Source organism: Zingiber officinale, chromosome 4B, assembly GCF_018446385.1.
Source record: "Zingiber officinale cultivar Zhangliang chromosome 4B, Zo_v1.1, whole genome shotgun sequence".
Lineage (NCBI taxonomy): Eukaryota > Viridiplantae > Streptophyta > Magnoliopsida > Zingiberales > Zingiberaceae > Zingiber > Zingiber officinale.
The window spans coordinates 3,811,541-3,829,410 of record NC_055993.1 but is presented as its reverse complement, the minus strand read 5'-3'; the positions used below and the strand labels follow the sequence as shown (position 1 = coordinate 3,829,410).

Sequence of the window (17,870 nt, the reverse complement as noted above, 5' to 3'; positions counted from 1 at the left end):
GACGGATGGATACATTTTATTCGAAGACGTGGCAACCCCTGAACCCTTCACATCCCTTGGTAGATTGTGCTCTGGTGATCAACATCCGCAACCACACGCACGCTCCAAATCCAATTGCACCATTTTTTATATTATATTAAAAATGTAACATATGTGCCGTGGGCGCCTCCATTCCAAATATACAAATAAATTATTTTTAATGGACGATTATTAAAAATGGGTAAATTAATGGATGTATTTTCGGTTGATTTAAAAATTAGATTTATAAACTATTCATGATAAATGCTTTTATTTTTATGATATAAGATTGAAGTATTCGCCCTAGAAAAAAAAAATAAACATAGCATATTTTTTAAGATAACGAAACTAAAAATAAAAATTAGATAAATAAATTATATATTTTTTTTAGGATCATTAGAAGAGGATGTCTTTGTATTTTTTTTATTTATCATTTTGATTTTAAATTTATAGCGGTTAGGATATGAGTACTTAGAGCATCTTTAATATAAGATTTGTCAAATATTTATAAAATTGAAAAACTTTCAAAAAAAAAAACTTTTATATTTTGTAGATAAGATTTCAGATTTTTAGTTCAATAACAAGTTTAAATTTTCAAACCTATTTTAGAAGGTGGAGTCAATATTTAATAATAAGATAATATTGCATGTATGATCTTTCAAAATAATTAAAAAATAAATTATTTTATGAAATATTTAATTATATTATTTTATTTTATAAATGGTTAGTAATAATTAAGTAGTACTTTTTGTTCTTTTAAAATTAAATATATTCGACATATATATATATATATATATATATATATTTAAAAATCATAAATTAATTAAATATTAAATGAAATTATAAATTAAATTAAAATTTTATTAATTTATTAATTATAAATAAATTAAATTAAAGATCATAATTAATTAAAATTATTAAATAAAAATTATATAGAGATATTAAATGAAAAAATAATAAATAAAGATTTGTGATTTGTGTTGGCGTAGTGGGGCCGGTAAGAGGAGAGGAGGGTATTTTCGTATTGCAGACAATTCACCCCTCCCGTCGAGACATTGGATAAAATTTTATCCAAATTTGAAACAGTCAAGTAGACTGGGTCGAGGACACCCTCAATGGCTTTGAGGGTGTCCTGGACAATGTGGAGGGTGCCCTCAATGCCTTGAGGGCACCCTCATGTCTGTAGGCAGTGGAGGCGCCCTCAATACTTCGTTGAGGGTGCCTTCAGCTTGCTTTTCCAATTCCTTTTGATTCTTTTTCTTCTTCTAAGGCTCTGATCGTTTGGGTCATTATGGCCAATCAAAATAGGGTTCACCCGAATCCAATTTTCGGCCTTCTCCTCGAGTAGGCTTCTGTCCCGACTTCTCGTCCCTCGAACGTCGTCATGCACGTTCTTCTCGTCTACCGGTATACTCTTCCGATTTTAGGATTTAGGAGCTTCGTTATAATGGGTTTGAGTAAATAAGATTTTTTTTTCTCTAGGATTCATGCTTCCCTATTAAATTATAATATTCAAAATTTTAGATAATTACATAGTATATTATATGTATTTAGGGTTTAAGATTTTAGGATTTAAGGGTTGAGGCTTTCCTCTTAAATTATAATATTCAAGATTAAAATTTTTAGATGCATACTTATAGGGTATAATGTTTCTTTGTATAGTGTTTCTTTAAGGAAATATTGATTTTAAAAAGAAATAAAGATGCCTGAACCACTATTGCACACATAGATACATTAATTTTTAAAATAAAACAAAAAACATTCACATTAATCCATATGGCCACCACTATTATTAAGAGGGAGTTAAAGCGGGGAAAGCTCAAGTGGTAAATGTCTGGGCAAGAAATAAAATATTCGACAAATTTTGTTCTTCGATTACTACAGCCTTATCCTAAATACTTATCCCTGAACTATGTCCCCAAAAGCTCGATATTATGATTAAAGCAGTTATGAGATATAGTTATTATACTATTGTAATGACTACAAAATTGTAAATGATACCATTATGTAGTTACAACAACTGTTAAATTATGACTACTAAAATTGTAATTATAGTATAGTTATAATTCTATAATTACTGAATGGTAACTGCTATTATATAACAATTAAAATGTCATAATTGTTATAGTTAGGGGCTTGTAATTTAAAATATATAAAGAGAGAGTGTCAAACAGGATGACTAGATATGGAGTCCATCAAAATTTATCAAAGGTTTGTAAAATTGAAAAAGTTAAAATAAGAAATTATGATTGTATTTTTTTAAGTTCAAAAGTAAGTTTTTCCAAATTTATTTGTTCCCCTCTTAAAGGTACCGTCAATAAATAATAATAAAATGATATTACATATTTAACCTTTCTAAATAATAAAAAAATAAATTATTTTATGAAATATTTAATTATAATATTTTATTTTATGAATTATTAGTAATGATTAAAGTAGTATTGTGTGTGTGAGAGAGATTATAATTAAATTAAATTTAAAATCATAAATGTATTAATTTATTAATTATAAATTATAAATAAATTAAATTAAAAATCATAATTAATTAAAATATTAAATAAAAGGTATATAAAGATATTAAATGAAAAAAATAATAAATAAAGATATGTGATTCATGAAAAAGTTGTAGTAATTTTTCTTTTAAAATTAAATATATTCGAGATATATATATATATATATATATATATATATATAAAAATGATTATAATTAAATTAAAAATCACAAATTAAATTAAATTAAAAATCATAAATGTATTAATTTATTAATTATAAATTATAAATAAATTAAATTAAAGATAGTAATTAATTAAAATATTAAATATAAAATTATATAGAGATATTAAATAAAAAATAATAGATAAAGATATGTAATTTGTAATGTATAACTCATGAAAAAATTGTATGAAGAATTTTTTTATTTGATAGAGAATAGAAAATTTTTATACTGACATATTGGGAATCATAAAAAAAAGCTCATGGAACGGTTTAACTATTAAAGATGTCCTTACTTAACACTAGTAATATTATATTTTAATAGCTATAGTATAGACATTTTATTGATTAATATTAGTCAATATTACTTCTAACAATTATATATATATAGATTAATATTATAATTTAAAACAAAAAAAACTGCCACATTAAATGTCCCAACCACCCATTATTATTTGAGAGGGAGTTAAAGCGAGGAAACCTAAATGACAAGTGTCTAGACAATGTATAAAATCATCGGTTAAATTTTGATCCCAATCACTACAGTCTTATCCCAAATACTTATCGCTGAACCATGCCTCCAAAAGCCCGATATTATAATTAAAACAGTTATGAGATATAGTTATAATTCTATAACTACTAAAATTGTAATTATAATATAGTTATAATTCTATAGTTACAGTGTTAAATTATGACTACTAAAATTGTAATTATAGTATAGTTATAACAGTTAAACTTTCGTAATTGTTACAGTTAGGGGCTTGTAATTTAAAATATATTAAGAGAGACCGTGTGACTAAATATTAATGGAACCCACCAATATTTAAGTAAAAATCTTATTCTTAATTTTGGAACTAAATTTTTTATTTAAACAAAAAATTCAAGCCTAATAATAGGTTTAAAAATAGACGATGTAGTGATAAAAGGTGCATACTAAGGATGAGTCAGAGGTAGAAAAATGGGTCGACGTGGAGGTTAAAGTTAAGACAATCAAAGGTAAGAAATCGTCGGATCGTAGAAGTTGGTCGAGCGAGTGGCAATGGGTCGAGCGGCCCAGAGGCTCATCCGAGCAGATCGCTCGTCCTACTAGGATGACCATACAGAGGATATCAGATGCTCACGACTAACCAAGCAAACGATAGTCTGACTTGTCCGGTCGGGCAAGGGACGACCAACTAAGCTGACGGCCGTGGAGGATAACAGACTTAAGCAGCCAAGAGGGAGTTATGACCGAGTGACTTCCTTGCTCGACCAAACAATGAGCCTCCCTGCATAGCTCATCATATCCTTTTGGGAGTTAATGCTACTGTCAACAGGACATGCTTCGCCGACAAATCATACGACGGAAGCTTCCATTGTCATGTCAAGGATTTGCACATCTTGTTAAGAAAAAGTATTAGGGACACTTTTCCGACTTATCATTTTATAGGACAATTGGAAAAACATACACGAGCCTTGGGAAGCATGCATGTCGACTACTGGAGCATTATATAAAGAGAGTCATACACTGGCGGAGGTACGCACGATCATCGTCTGCATCTCTTTTGCTCCAGTGTTCTACCATTTTTCTACTGTTTCAGTGACAACTTGAGCATCGGAGGGTCAATGTCATGGACCCCTTCCCTGGCCCGGTACTGACGTCCTTTGTCTTGCAGAGTGGAGCACAGCGAATTCTTCACATAGTCAACAGTAGAGTCACATCCCCAGTTAGCTATCTTCACCGTTTTCAGGCAGAACCATATTGGCACCGTCTGTGGGAACTTAACAAGCCCGAGCAACCAAAATTGGCATTTGAGACATGGAGATGGAGGATGTTGGACGACTCACGACTATGACACTAACTAAGGAGGAGTTGGATATGCGGATACAAGCCCGGACGACCAAAATTATGGAGCAGCAACAGCAGGCGACAGCCGAGTGCCAAGCAAATGAACCCGCGACAAGGTCGTAGGCTGGCTATAGAGACTAAGCGAAAAATATATCTATTCGGGGGTAAAACAAGAAATCAATCGACGCATACAGAGATGCACTAAATGCGTCGATTCTCTTCCATCGAACATTGTTCCACACTCCTTCAGAGGAACAAGGCCGAACGAATAGGGAGAAAGGATCCTCCTTGGACGACGCGCCCATCCAAGATGGGCGGAAGAGAAAAGCACCAAGGACGGATGATTCTCTCGAATAGATCAATCGGCAGTTCTTTCAAGGGATTCTGGACAACCCACTACCCCGACATTATACTCCATTAACGATCAAGGGATATAATGGGACAACCGATTTAGGGGACCATTTGATCAGGTTTGATAATACAGCCACACTCCATCAGTACACCGATAGAGTGAAGTGTCGAGTCTTCCTCACCGTCCTCTCTGGATTAGCGCAACGGTGGTTCAGACGACTATCGATCGGATCAATTCATAGCTTCAAAGATTTTTGAGCAGTGTTTCTGCATCATTTTACCAGTAGTCGTCGCCACTGGAAGATGGTCGTTAATTTGTTCGCTATGAAGCAAGGGCTTAAGGAGGCATTAAGAGCCTACATCAAGCGATTTAACGAAGTGGCCATAGATATCCCATCGGTCACCCCAAAGGTATTGGTGAATGTCTTCTCGCGGGGGCTTACTGAAAGAGAATTCTTTCGCTCACTCATCCAGAGGCTGCCAAAAGATTTCAATCACTTGCTCAGGCTCTCCATCGAGTATATAAATGTGGAGGAGGCCCAAGCGGCACGAAGGAAGTGCCTGCTGAGTAGACTGCTCCCCCTGAACGACGGCCAGCCAATAATCATCAGCCACCAAAGGGTCCTCGATTGGGAGCAACACAGCCGCACCAGGAGTCCCGAACCCATGTCGTGCAACATGTAGCAGCAGACCGGCCGAAAATTGTGAGAGGCAGGCCATGGACACCGTTGTTCTGCTCTTTCCATCAATCGGTGATGCATAATACATGGGGCTGCTACGACCTGAGGCCAGTTTCAACTCAACTGGTTCCTCTAGGATATCGTCGTTGATCACCCTCTCCCGACCGACATCAATGATGCCGGTTGGACGGGCGAAGGGAAGAAGAGAGACTGGCGACTTGTTGGCCCCTTTGACGACCGGCTAGAGCTAGGGGTGAATAGCCTGCAGAACAAAAGTACAAAAATACCTTTTCGACTTTATAGTTTAACAATAATCAACACTTGCACAAAAAAAATAAGAAACTAATAAGAAAGATGCACAATGAGTTTTCTTCGTTACCACTGGGGAGGTTGTTAATCCAAGGAAGTTGAAAGCTCACTAAACTCTCTTTTAGGCGGAGAAACCTCTTTACAGCAATTAAAGCACTAGATCAGAAAGCTAAATTGAAAGAGAAATGATTACAAGTGATTTATCTAAGCTTCTGGGACCAGAGCTGTATTTATAGCCCTGGTCAGGGTACCTGGAAGAATTCCAAGTGTCTGGGGGGGGGATAAATTTTTATCTCTGTTTCAACATAACGCGCCACATCGCGTTCCAGATAAAAACTTGCTCTGGGACCTGGAAGGGTTCCGGGTGCCCGGATTTAGAAAGTCAACATTTTATTGACTTTTTGTCCCAGTATTCCGCTCCGATTCCACTCGTATTGGCTCGGGTCTTCCGCTCCAGCTCCGCTCGCTTGGGTGATTTCGGCCATCCGGAATAGGGCTCACTCGAACCCATTTTCTGGCTTTTGAGCAATCTTCTGCTCTGGCTTCTCGTCCCTCGGAAACGTCGTGCGCCTCCTTCTTGTCTGCCAGCGTACTCTTCGGCAACACCTTGTTCTTCGGATGCACTAAGCCTCGTTAGCTCTCTCCCATGTCGTCCTTCTCACTGGCTGCGTCTTGCGCTCGACTTCCTGTGCTCCTAAGTTCCTGCACATTTAGACACAAGCGTTAAATACCTATAGAACATAACTTTACTTGGTTGATCACATCAAAACTATCACGGGATACTTACAATCTCTCCCTTTTTTATGTGAGCAAACCCTAAGTTAAGTTAGGGTAAAACCATAAAAAAAAAATTAACAGTTATAAAATAAGATTTTTACGAGTACAAAAATTATACTACCCTCCCCCTAGACTTAATTTTTACTACTTTCCCTTTTAATTACATTAAAAATGGGGTACATTAAAAAATTCTATTTAATAACAATAAAAAGTCTAAGGGCAATTAAAAAATATTAAAATTTAAGCTTCGATTTTTAAAACATATTTAAGGTAGAAAAATTTTGAAATTTCATATAAAGTTAAAATTATCATTAAAAATTTTTCTAAAAAATTTAACATTTAAATTTTTTAACATTTTAAAATTTTCTTATAGTTAAGTGATAAAGTTCTTGGAAAAATTAACTTTTAAATAATTTCTAATAAAATTTTTGACAAATAATTGAAAGTATTTTTATAACAACTAACTGCTTAACAGTTAGTCAATTAAATACTTATTTCAATAATTGACTTCTAGACTATGGTGAGACACTAGACTTTCTTGGATCTTGAACAATAATTACTTTCTAGACAAAGTCTTTTAAAGAAATTAAATATTTAACTTTCTGTTTAAAAGCCAAAAAAAATAATCTAAATAGGATTTTGGAACCTAAAATAGGTTACTTTCTACAGAATTAATCAGAAATTTCTTAGGAATGTATTTCTGTGATATTTTCTTAATTTGACCCTTATGGTATTTAAAGTATCAATTTAATCCATTGTATTTTCTAATATGTTGACTATGTGAGCATGTGTAATTATTTATTTTTTCTATTTCTGCTTTCAATTTTTTATTTTCCATTTTTATTTTATTGAAGTCTTCTAGTCGACAAGATGTTGTTAAAATTCCTTTTAGTTAGTCATTTTGCTTTTTGAGTTTGTTGAAATCTTCTTGTAACTTCTTATTCTCAATTTCTAATTTATAAGATATTTTAGTCAGAAACTTTATAAATTTAAATAGCTCATCAGGTGGTAAGAATCGTACATGACTTACCTTGTCTATTTCATCATCTGAGAATCCCCCTATAGAGTTGCTCTCTTCTGTTGTTGCTCTTGTTGGAACCCAGGTTGTTTTGATGTGATCAACCAAGTTGTTGCTCTTGTGGTGTTTTAATCTTGTGTCTAAGTGTGCAGGAACTTAGGAACACAAGAAGTCGAGCAAAAGACACAGCTAGCGAGAAGAACGGCATGGGAGAGAGCCGACGGGCTCGGTGCGTCCGAGGGACGAGGTGATGTAGAAGAGTACGCAGGCGGATGAGAAGGAAGCGCGCGGTCCGAGGGACGAGAAGTTGGAGCGAAAGGTTGTTCGAGAAGGCCGAAATTGGGTTCGGGTGAGCCTTATTTTGGTTGGCCGAAATCACCCAAGCGAGCGGAGCCTGAGCGGAAGACCCGGACCGAAGCGAGCTGAACCGGAGCAGAAGGCCTGGACCGAAAAGGTCAACGGGGTTGACTTTGAGGTCCGGACGCCCGAATCCATTCTGGGCGCCCAGAAGTCCGGGCGCCCGAAATGTGACTTTGACCGGATCACGTTTGACCATGATCCGTTGCGAAGGGGATAAAACTTTATCCTCCTCCAGGCGCCTGGAACCCTTCCAGGCATCTCGACCAAGACTATAAATATAGTCTTGGTCTAGAAGCTTTTTAGACAACAAGCAATTGTAATACAATACTTGTGCACTCTTCATTGTTAGTTTAGCTTCTCATTTTGTGCTTTCACTGCTGTAAGAGGCTTCTCCGCCTGAAGGAGATACTTAGTGTATTTACTTCCTTGGATTAACAACCTCTCCGGTTGTAACCAAGTAAAAGTTGTGAGACTCTTCTTTTAGCTTATTTCTTTATTTCAATTTATGCAAGTGTTCTTTTAAAAGTTCGAGAAGGGTATTTGTTTTTATATTGTGCAGGGCTATTCAACCCCCATTCTAGCCGGCCAATCGGGGTTCTACAAGTTGTATAAGAGCGAGAACGCTTCAGGAGAACTAACCACTGATCGAAGCAAAGACAATGGTCGGACGAAGCATATACCCGCCGAAGATCGAGGGGGAGTTCGCTAGCTGGAAAAAGCGAATGTAGATATTTTTTAAAATTGATTTCGATTTACTTTTAATAATGAAATTCGGTTTTATAACACCAGAAGGTAAAGAAAAATATCTGTCACACCCCGGGGGAGCCCCTACCGAGGAAATTTCGGCAGCATCTCTCATGTACGGGTGACAATCTGAAACTTACTACAAAGCCCTCAGGGGGGCTCACAAACCTCGGCCAACACGGCCGAAATATATAATAGACAAAAATAAACAATCCACGCAGTTTATATAATTTAGCCTTCGGCTGACACAACCACGCAGTTATAATGGTAAAAACCTACTTCACTACAATGAGAAAAACACAACGCAGCGGAAAACCTTTGCAGCGGAAACATGGGCATCATACCCGAAGCATGATATAAAATCCAAAGTGCAAAACACATACATCACAAGTATGTAGTTCACTAACAAGGAAACACAAGTCCGATAATATAAAACCACCTCGACGCCTAGTGAGGAACTAGGGACTAGAACCTCCTGACAGCTTCAACCTGAAATAGAAGTAATCAACGGGATGAGTTCAACAACTCAGCGGTTACCAAGCTGACATGCATAGTAGGAAATAACTAATAGTAACAATTACGCATACAGTCTCCTAGAATAATAATGGAAAATGCAAAAGTGAATGAAATGGGAGAAGTTATACTCACCAGAACCTCTTATCAGAATAATAAGATCGTCAGACCGAAAATGTCATATCTCCTGTATGCATGTCAATCATATGCATCCACCAAATATGCAACAAACAAAATGCTGCAAACACAAGCAATAAATGCAATCATGCATATGATGCAAATAACATATCATGCTCACTCCTGACGCAGTCAGCCATCTCACACACAATGGTGAGATCGAGTGGGTAGGGCTGTGACAATTGTGCACTCTGCCATCACTGCTCCCGAGTGATCGAGTGGATAGGATGTTGTCAAAGTACACCTATCCTCCTACCCCAAATCATAAGTGGGGGAACTCAATGCTCTCATTGTTGGAATGTGTACTAAAAGCCTAGCTTTTTTAATAAACATTTACTTAGAAATAAGAATCATATTGGTCAAATATCTACATTTATAAGCTAAGTATAGTTGTTCAATTAATTTATATTGTAGATAACATGGTGTGTAATGTCACACACAGAAGATCATATTATCAGTTCTTTATAGATTATAAATAGTTTCTCACGATTAAGATAGATAGGAACAAACCATTGGAATAGTCATAGTGTAATTTGGTAATAGTTTATCTTGACTATAAAATTACGCTAGTACACTCAGAGTGTATTGAGTTGGATCAATTAAGGTAAGTTCTTTTTATACTAACTGAATAAAAGAACAAGGCCTTTGTTATGATGGAAGCGTGTGCTCTTAATCCTGATATAATAACAAGCGCATATATCTAGTACTTATTTCTTTGACTTATCAAAGGATGAGATTTAGCTCGATAAATCAAAAGACCCGATAAGTTGGAAAATGATATTATTTATAGTGTGTGTTGTTGATTATAGAAGGAAACTGTGTCCTAGAAATCTAGGTTGATGATGCCCTCAAGAGGAGCTCATAAGGATTGTCATGTAAACCCTACAGGTGGACTTAGTCCGACATGATAATAAGGTTGAGTGGCACTACTATTGGAGATATATATTAATTAAGTAAGTTGTTAGTAACTCATTTAATTAGTGAACATTCTATATCTTAAACACAGGGAGATTAACACACTCATGATAAGAAGGAGCCCAAAATGTAATTTGGGATTGGTGCGGTAGTTCAATAATAACTCTTTAGTGGTATGAGTTATTATTGATGAACTTGAGTTGGGTGTTCAGGGCGAACACGGGAAGCTCAAGCTCATCGGGAGACCAAAACCAATTTCTCCTCTCGGTCTCTATTGTAGCCTCTTATATAAAGTCTAGTATCCACCTAAACCCAGCTTCTTACCCAAGTAAAGAGGTCGACCTAGCCCATCTTGGCGTCCAAGATGTAGCCGGCCACATGAGTTGCTTGGAGTCCAAGTTAGGGCCGGCTCAAGCACATCTTGGTGTCCAAGATGGGGCCGGCCACACAAAGGTATGAAAGAAAGTTTTATTTTTAAAAATCTTTCCTTTTATAGACATCCACAAAAGGATTTAAAAGAGAGATTTTAAATTATAAAACTTTCCTTTTTTTTAACGGTCACAAAAGGAAATGAAAGGAGTTTTCAATTTGTGAAAACTTTCCTTCCACATGGTTTTAAAAGAGAGTTTTAAAATTTAAAATCTTTCCTTATATAGATTTTCTACAAAGGATTAAAAGAAAGATTTGAAATCTTTCCTTATTTGTAGTTATCTATATTATGAAAGAAAGATTTTAATTTTTGGATAAAACTTTCCTTTTTTTGAAACCATGATTTAAAAGAGAAGTTTTATTTATTAAAATCTTTTCTTTTATAGATATCCATAAAAGGATTTAAAAGAGAGATATTTTAATTTATAAAACATATCTTTTATAGCTTTCAATAAAAGAGATTTTAAAAGAAAAGATTTTAATTTTTGATTGAATTTTTTTTCCTTATTTGTGCATAATAGAGGGTCGGCCATGTCATGGTCTAAAAGGAGTATTAATTTTTCCTTTTTAGCCATGATAGAGAAATAAAATGAAGTTTTATTTTTGTTATAAATCTTTCCTTTTTTGGATTCACCAAGGATTATAAAAGAGGGGGAGAGAGTGCCTTCATGGGTGACACAACCTCTTCTATTCCTCCTCTTTTAATCCTTGTGGCCGGCCATCCCTCTCTAGATTTTCCTTTGCTTATTCTCCTAGGGCCAACCATATTTTAGCTCTTCCTCCTCTTATCTTGCTTGGTGGCCAAATCTAAGCTTGGAAGAGAAGAACTCAAGGGCCGGCGGCATACTTGGAGAAGAAGGGAAAGAGAGGAAGGTTTTCTATTTTGCATCCCTTGGTGTGGCCGAAACTTGGGAGAAAGAAGGAGGCTTGGGTAGATTTCATCTTGGAAGATCGTCGTCCACACGACGTCTAAGAGAAGCAGAGGAATACAATAGAAGATCAAGAGGTCATTAGCTACAAAGAAAAGTATAACTAACTAATTGTTTCCGCATCATGTTAGTTAGTTCATGTTCTTTATTTTTGATCTTGAAATACCAAACACAAGAGGCTAATGATTCTAGGTTTCAAATTTATGTTTCGACTTTGTGTTTCTTTTCTTTTTCGATCTTGTGATTCGATTATGCTTATTGGTTAAACCTAGGGTTACTATAAGGAGATTGAATATTGAATTTCTTTAAAAGGATTTGTCAAGGAAGTGATGGATGATCCCATAACCAAGAAGGCCTAATGCCTCGCCATGTTTAACCTAGAAGCTAATTTTAGAAATAAATATTTAATTAACTTTGTAACATGGGTGGACTTGAATAAATAATATTAAGTATCGTTTGCGATCTAAGTCTAAACCTCTAAGAACAGATAAGTTAAATTTGGAATCAATAATATTAAATTCTGTTTGCGATTCCTAATTTAATTTTCTAAAGAACACAATAGGTTATTAGGAATGGTTCAGGACTTGTACAAAATTTTTATACAGGGGAACCGGTACGATATTCCGAGTATCAACCAACACTCATCTCCCTTAGGCAGTCTAGAGGAGAGATCCCTATCCTGCTACCATGCTGCGTCACGCTACCCATGAGCGAACCAGCAGAGCACTGACAGAGCAACCTGCTGCAACACACCCTGCCTGAATAAAAACCACTAACCCATTAGTTGTTGTGTGTGAAAATCCATGTAACCGGCGATGTGCTCAACAATAATAGAGTCGACAATCGCTCAGCATGCAATCATGCGAGATGGTGCATGACACTAAGCATGAAAATCCTGACCATATTTACTTCCATAATACATGTACCAAAAATAAATAGATCAAATAAGAAGATCTAGGTACACGTATCAGATATGGTAAATGTCTAGTTCAATATATCATAAGGCATGGTATGTCACTACCTCTATGAGCATAAATAATCAAGAGGGTGATGGATGTAAAACAGCTAATAAATAAGCATGCTAAAGGAATCACGCAATGACATACTGATGCAGATATAACATAATTATTACTACTATTAAAAATCTACTATGCATATCAAATGACAATATCTAAAAGATAAGTTAAGGTACCCGCCTCAAAACGAAGATTGTATCATAATAACTTTAAGTCTAAGAGCTCGCTTCAAATTGAATCAAAACTCTACAACATAAAAATATAAATCATACCAATCTACCATAATTTGCATAACCAAACGAAATCTCAATTAGGGTTAGGAAACCCTAATTGCTTAACCTATTTATCCTACATACTCACCAAATCTGTGGTAGCTAATAGGGCTCTCGACCGGAGGAGTCCATAGCCGTAAGACGGTGGCCAAAGCTAGGTAAAGCTACTATTCAGCAAACTAGATTGCCCTAAATCAACACCTAGCATGAATCCAATATCTGATTCACAATCACTGCATTCTCAACTGAGAATTAAACCCAATCATTCATCCATAACCTTTTAAACTAGAAATCTTACCCTCAAATAACCCTAAGTTTCTAGCTAGAACAGATGAGGGGTGCGATGTATGAAAAGGAAGAACTGGCCAACGATGCTACCACTGGATGGGGATGAGTGGTTAGGAGATCAAGGTTGCTATTGATAGCAAAAGCACACACCTCAATAGCAGCATCCGACTAATCAGATCGGTGGCAGATCGTGGTCGTCGTGGCGCTCGGGTGGCTGGCGCTGGGAGAGCTCGAGCCTCCAGTGGCTGACGATTGGTTGTAGGGGTGTCGGCGTTGTTCCATGCAGCGGAGAGGCAATGCGACGGGAGAGGGCGACACCTAGGGCACAACGCAACAAGGGGAAATCTAGGGCACGACTTCGGCGACGGAGGGGCTCTGCGGCTCTTGCGACAATTGACAATGTTGTTGATTGGTCTCGCGTGAACGGTCAGCGACAGGCAGTGACGGGCAGCGATGACCGGCGTTGGGCCGTGGTGGCTGGTAGCAACACAGAGAGGGATCAACGTCGGTTGAGACTCGGGAGAAGGGAAGAGGAAGATCGAGAGATCGTCGGCATCGAGAGAGGAAGATGATAGGCGCTCCACGCCACGTGAGGGAGAGGAAGAGAGGAGACGGCGTGAGAGAGGAGGAAGAATCGGGATTTTGAGGGAAGTTTCAGCGATTAAGGAGAAATAGGGCACGACACGACATAGTAAGAGGAAAAGAAAAAGGGAAAAAAAAGAAAAAATAAAACTTTTTCTCGTTTAAATGGGCAGCTTAAACAGACTTTCCCGTGGCCTAATAATTGCCCCCCTTAAACTTGTCATATGAGCTCCGAAAAATTTCTAAAAATTCCTGAAAATTACTTTAAGGTTATTCCTCAAATAACATTATTATTTTATTATTATTTGGTGCCGTATTTTACATTCTCCCCCACTAATAAAAATTTGGTCCATAAATTTTCGTTATTTACCATCAGCAAGGACTAAAAATAGATAGATAGTATAAATACTGAACGGAAATTAACTCATATATCTCAGGTAAAAAGATGGGGGTATCGAGCTCGGATCGTATCCTCGAGCTCCCAAGTAGCCTCCTTGTCAGAATGATACTACCATCTGACTTTAACCAGCCGGATAGTCTTGTTCCGTAGTTGACGCTCTTTGCGGTCCAGAATCCGTACCGGAACCTCCTCGTAAGTAATATCAGGCTGAATGAAAATTGATATATCTGACAGAACATGTGTTGGATCAGCTACGTATCTCCTCAGCATAGACACATGGAACACATCATGAATGTCTGTCAGAGCTGGTGGTAGCGCTAGATGATAAGTTACTGCTCCAATCCTTTCCAAGATCCAGAAAGACCCAATGTATCATGGAGCTAGCTTATCTCGGAGACCAAATCTCTTCACCCCTTTCGTGGGTGAGTATCACGCCCTAGGTAGTCTCTGCCAGAAGAAATTTCACCAGCATCTCCCCTGTACGGGTGACAATCTGAAGCATTACTACATACAAAATATACATCAGTCGCACACGGTTGGAATATATACACAACCATGCAGTTTATATTATCAGCCCACTTGGCTAAAACAAAGTAAACACTACCACGCAGTTATATATATATTTAACAACCCACTTGGCTGTACTAAAAACCCACACAGCGGGAAAACGATAAAGAAAATCATACAAACTGAAAACAACAATTGCTAGTCGGTTAGGCTTTACATAACAACCACAACAACACAAATACAATAACAACGCTAAATACATCAAATACCAAATACACGAAAAATGTAAACGACACTCGAAGCGGTCTTCAGATGTGACGTAGGATCGGTAGATAGGATACTCCAAGTGACTCCACAAGTATCTACCTGGTATCTGAAAAAAATATATCAATGAGATGAGTCTAAGAACTCAACGGATACCAGATAGACAAGTATAATAGGTTATAACTAACAGTAATAACTATGCAGTACAGTTTCCTGAACAAAAGTAGGAAATACAGACTGAAAAGGGCTAAAGAAACTGTACTCACCAGAACCTCCTATCCGAAATATAAGGGTCATCGGACCAAATACAAAATGTCACCTGTATGCATGTCAAACATGCAACAACCAAAATGCAGCAAATAATATGCAGCAATCACAAGCAATAAATGTAATTATGTAAAATGATGCAAAATGACATGTGCCACCCCTGTCACCAGTCAACCATCTCACACGCGATGGTGAGACCGAGTGGGTAGGGCTATGATAATTGTGCACTCTACCATCAACTGCTCCTGAGTGACCGAGCGGACAGGATGCTGTCGGAGTACACCTATCCTCCTACTCCAAATAGTGTGAGGGAGCACAATGCTCTCATCTCCCTGAGACAGTCCAGAGGAGGGATCCCTAATGTGCTACCACGCTGCGACACACTACCCATGAGTGGACTAGCGGAGCACTGACAGAGCAAACTGCACACACACTGCCTGATATACCACTAACCCATGAGTGGTTGTGTGTGCAGATCATGTAACTGGCGATGTGCTTAACAATAATGGAGCCGACAATCGCTCAGCATGTAATCATGTAAGATGGTGCATGACACTAAACATGTAGATACAAACAGTATACACCTCCATATAACATGCACCATAAAAGAAATAAATCATACAATGATCCAGGTAACCTAAATCTAGGTACACAAATCAGGTATATCAAATAACTAGACTACTACACAGTAGGGCAATATATGTCACTATTCCTATGAACAGGACTAAACATGGCACAAACAAGAGAATATAACCATGAATGCACAACAGACAAGAATATAGGCAAACTACAAGAACCAAATAGTGACATACCAAAACAGATGCAAACATAATCATTACTACTAGAAATAAATTATTATACATATCTAAAATGACTATATCAAGAAGATAAGTCAAAAGTACCCGCCTCAATAGAAGATCGTATCCAGAAATCCTACGTCAGGACGCCCATCTCGAATCAACGTCCTGCGATCACATAATGTATTTAGCTAATTACATATATAGCAAATAGTTAAATAAAATCCCCAAACCTATTAAACCAAAAAACCCTAATTTATCATTTAATCTCGGTTAGCTCAATAAATCAGATCCAACCCGAACTATTTGATTAACAAATTATAACCCATAGGTCAACTAGGGTTAGCTCTTTACTAATCCTAATCATACCACTATTCAATTAGTTTTAAATCTAAACCTGAATCAACTTAAACTCTCCAAAATATGAACCTAATCCTCTCAAATTCCAATTGAATTTAACTCTATGCATGAATCAATGCAATACTTACCCAAATCCACTCGCACAGCCGCTGACTCACGACCGGAAAAGTTTGCTGTCGGAAATTTATGACCGGAGCCCACTGGCAACTTGCGGCTGTAACACAACCACTATCAGAAACTCACTTCAATTCCAAAGGAGACAGCAAACATGAAAAAAAAAAAGAATATAGGTGAAGCTTTGAGACCTCACCGTGGATTATCAGAATAGGGAGGAGCTCGAGAAGGGCAGTGAATAGAAGCTAGGGCACAACTGTTGTGCTTCCAAATCGCAGTAGAGGAGGCGATCTGTGCCGACGCTAGAGCACAGGGAAGGCGGTGATCACTCTAGGGAAGAGACACGCGAAAAGAAGGACTGCTGCCGACGGTGCTCTTGTGGCGATTGGTGCGGTGAGAACCTCCACGACAAGGAGACGACGGCAGGGAAGGATCGGCGTCGGGGCTCGAGAGAGAAGAGTCGAGGCGGCGATGTGAAGGGGGGAAGGAAGGGTTCGCAGCGTCTCGAGATGAAGAGAAGAGAAGGAAACCCGCGAGAGGAGCTCGGTGATGGCGTAGGGTGTAGGGGCGATGCGATGAAGAAGGGAGAGTCGGCGCGCGAGGGAGGGAAAGAGGAAAGCTCGGGTCCGCCAGAGGGGAGGAGGAGAGGGATCGGGCTAGGGAGAAAAGAAATAGGAAAAGGAAAATACATTAATTTAGGAAACTTATGTAAGTTCTTTCCTAAATCAACTCCTATTTTTAGATATTCTTAAATAGGCTTTTCCCATGTCCATTAATTTATCCTCGCAAACTCGTCATACAAGCTCCAATTAATTCCCAAAAAATTTCAGGAAATTCCTAAAAATTCCCTTAATCTTATTCGTCCATAAAACTTTATTATTTATTTATTATTTTGTTGTCGTATTTAACATTCTCCCCCACTAATAAAAATTTAGTCCCCAAATTTCGTTATCTACCATCAGCAAATGCTAGCAATAGATAGTTAGTATTAATACTGAATGGAAATTGACCCACATACCCCAAGTAAATAGATGGAGGTATCGAGCTCAGATCGTATCCTTGAGCTCCCAAGTAGCCTCCTCATTAGAATGATACTGTCATCCGACTTTAACTAGTCGGATAGTCTTGTTCCGCAGTTGACACTCTTTGTAGTCTAGAATCCGTACCGAAACTTCCTTGTAAGTAACGTCAGGCTGAATGGAAATTGGTATATCTGACAGAACATGCGCTGGATCGGCTACGT

The 17,870-nt window shown here is 37.4% G+C and overlaps 1 long non-coding RNA gene across 1 annotated transcript; it reads right to left on the bottom strand.

The window, feature by feature from the left end:
• Positions 1-16,262: 16,262 nt before the first annotated feature.
• On the bottom strand, positions 16,263-17,294 carry LOC121977325. The gene is made up of 3 exons (XR_006110786.1): positions 16,824-17,294; positions 16,642-16,727; positions 16,263-16,321 (listed from the first exon to the last, which is right to left on the bottom strand). It is a non-coding gene; the product is annotated as an uncharacterized LOC121977325 (long non-coding RNA).
• Positions 17,295-17,870: the final 576 nt, after the last annotated feature.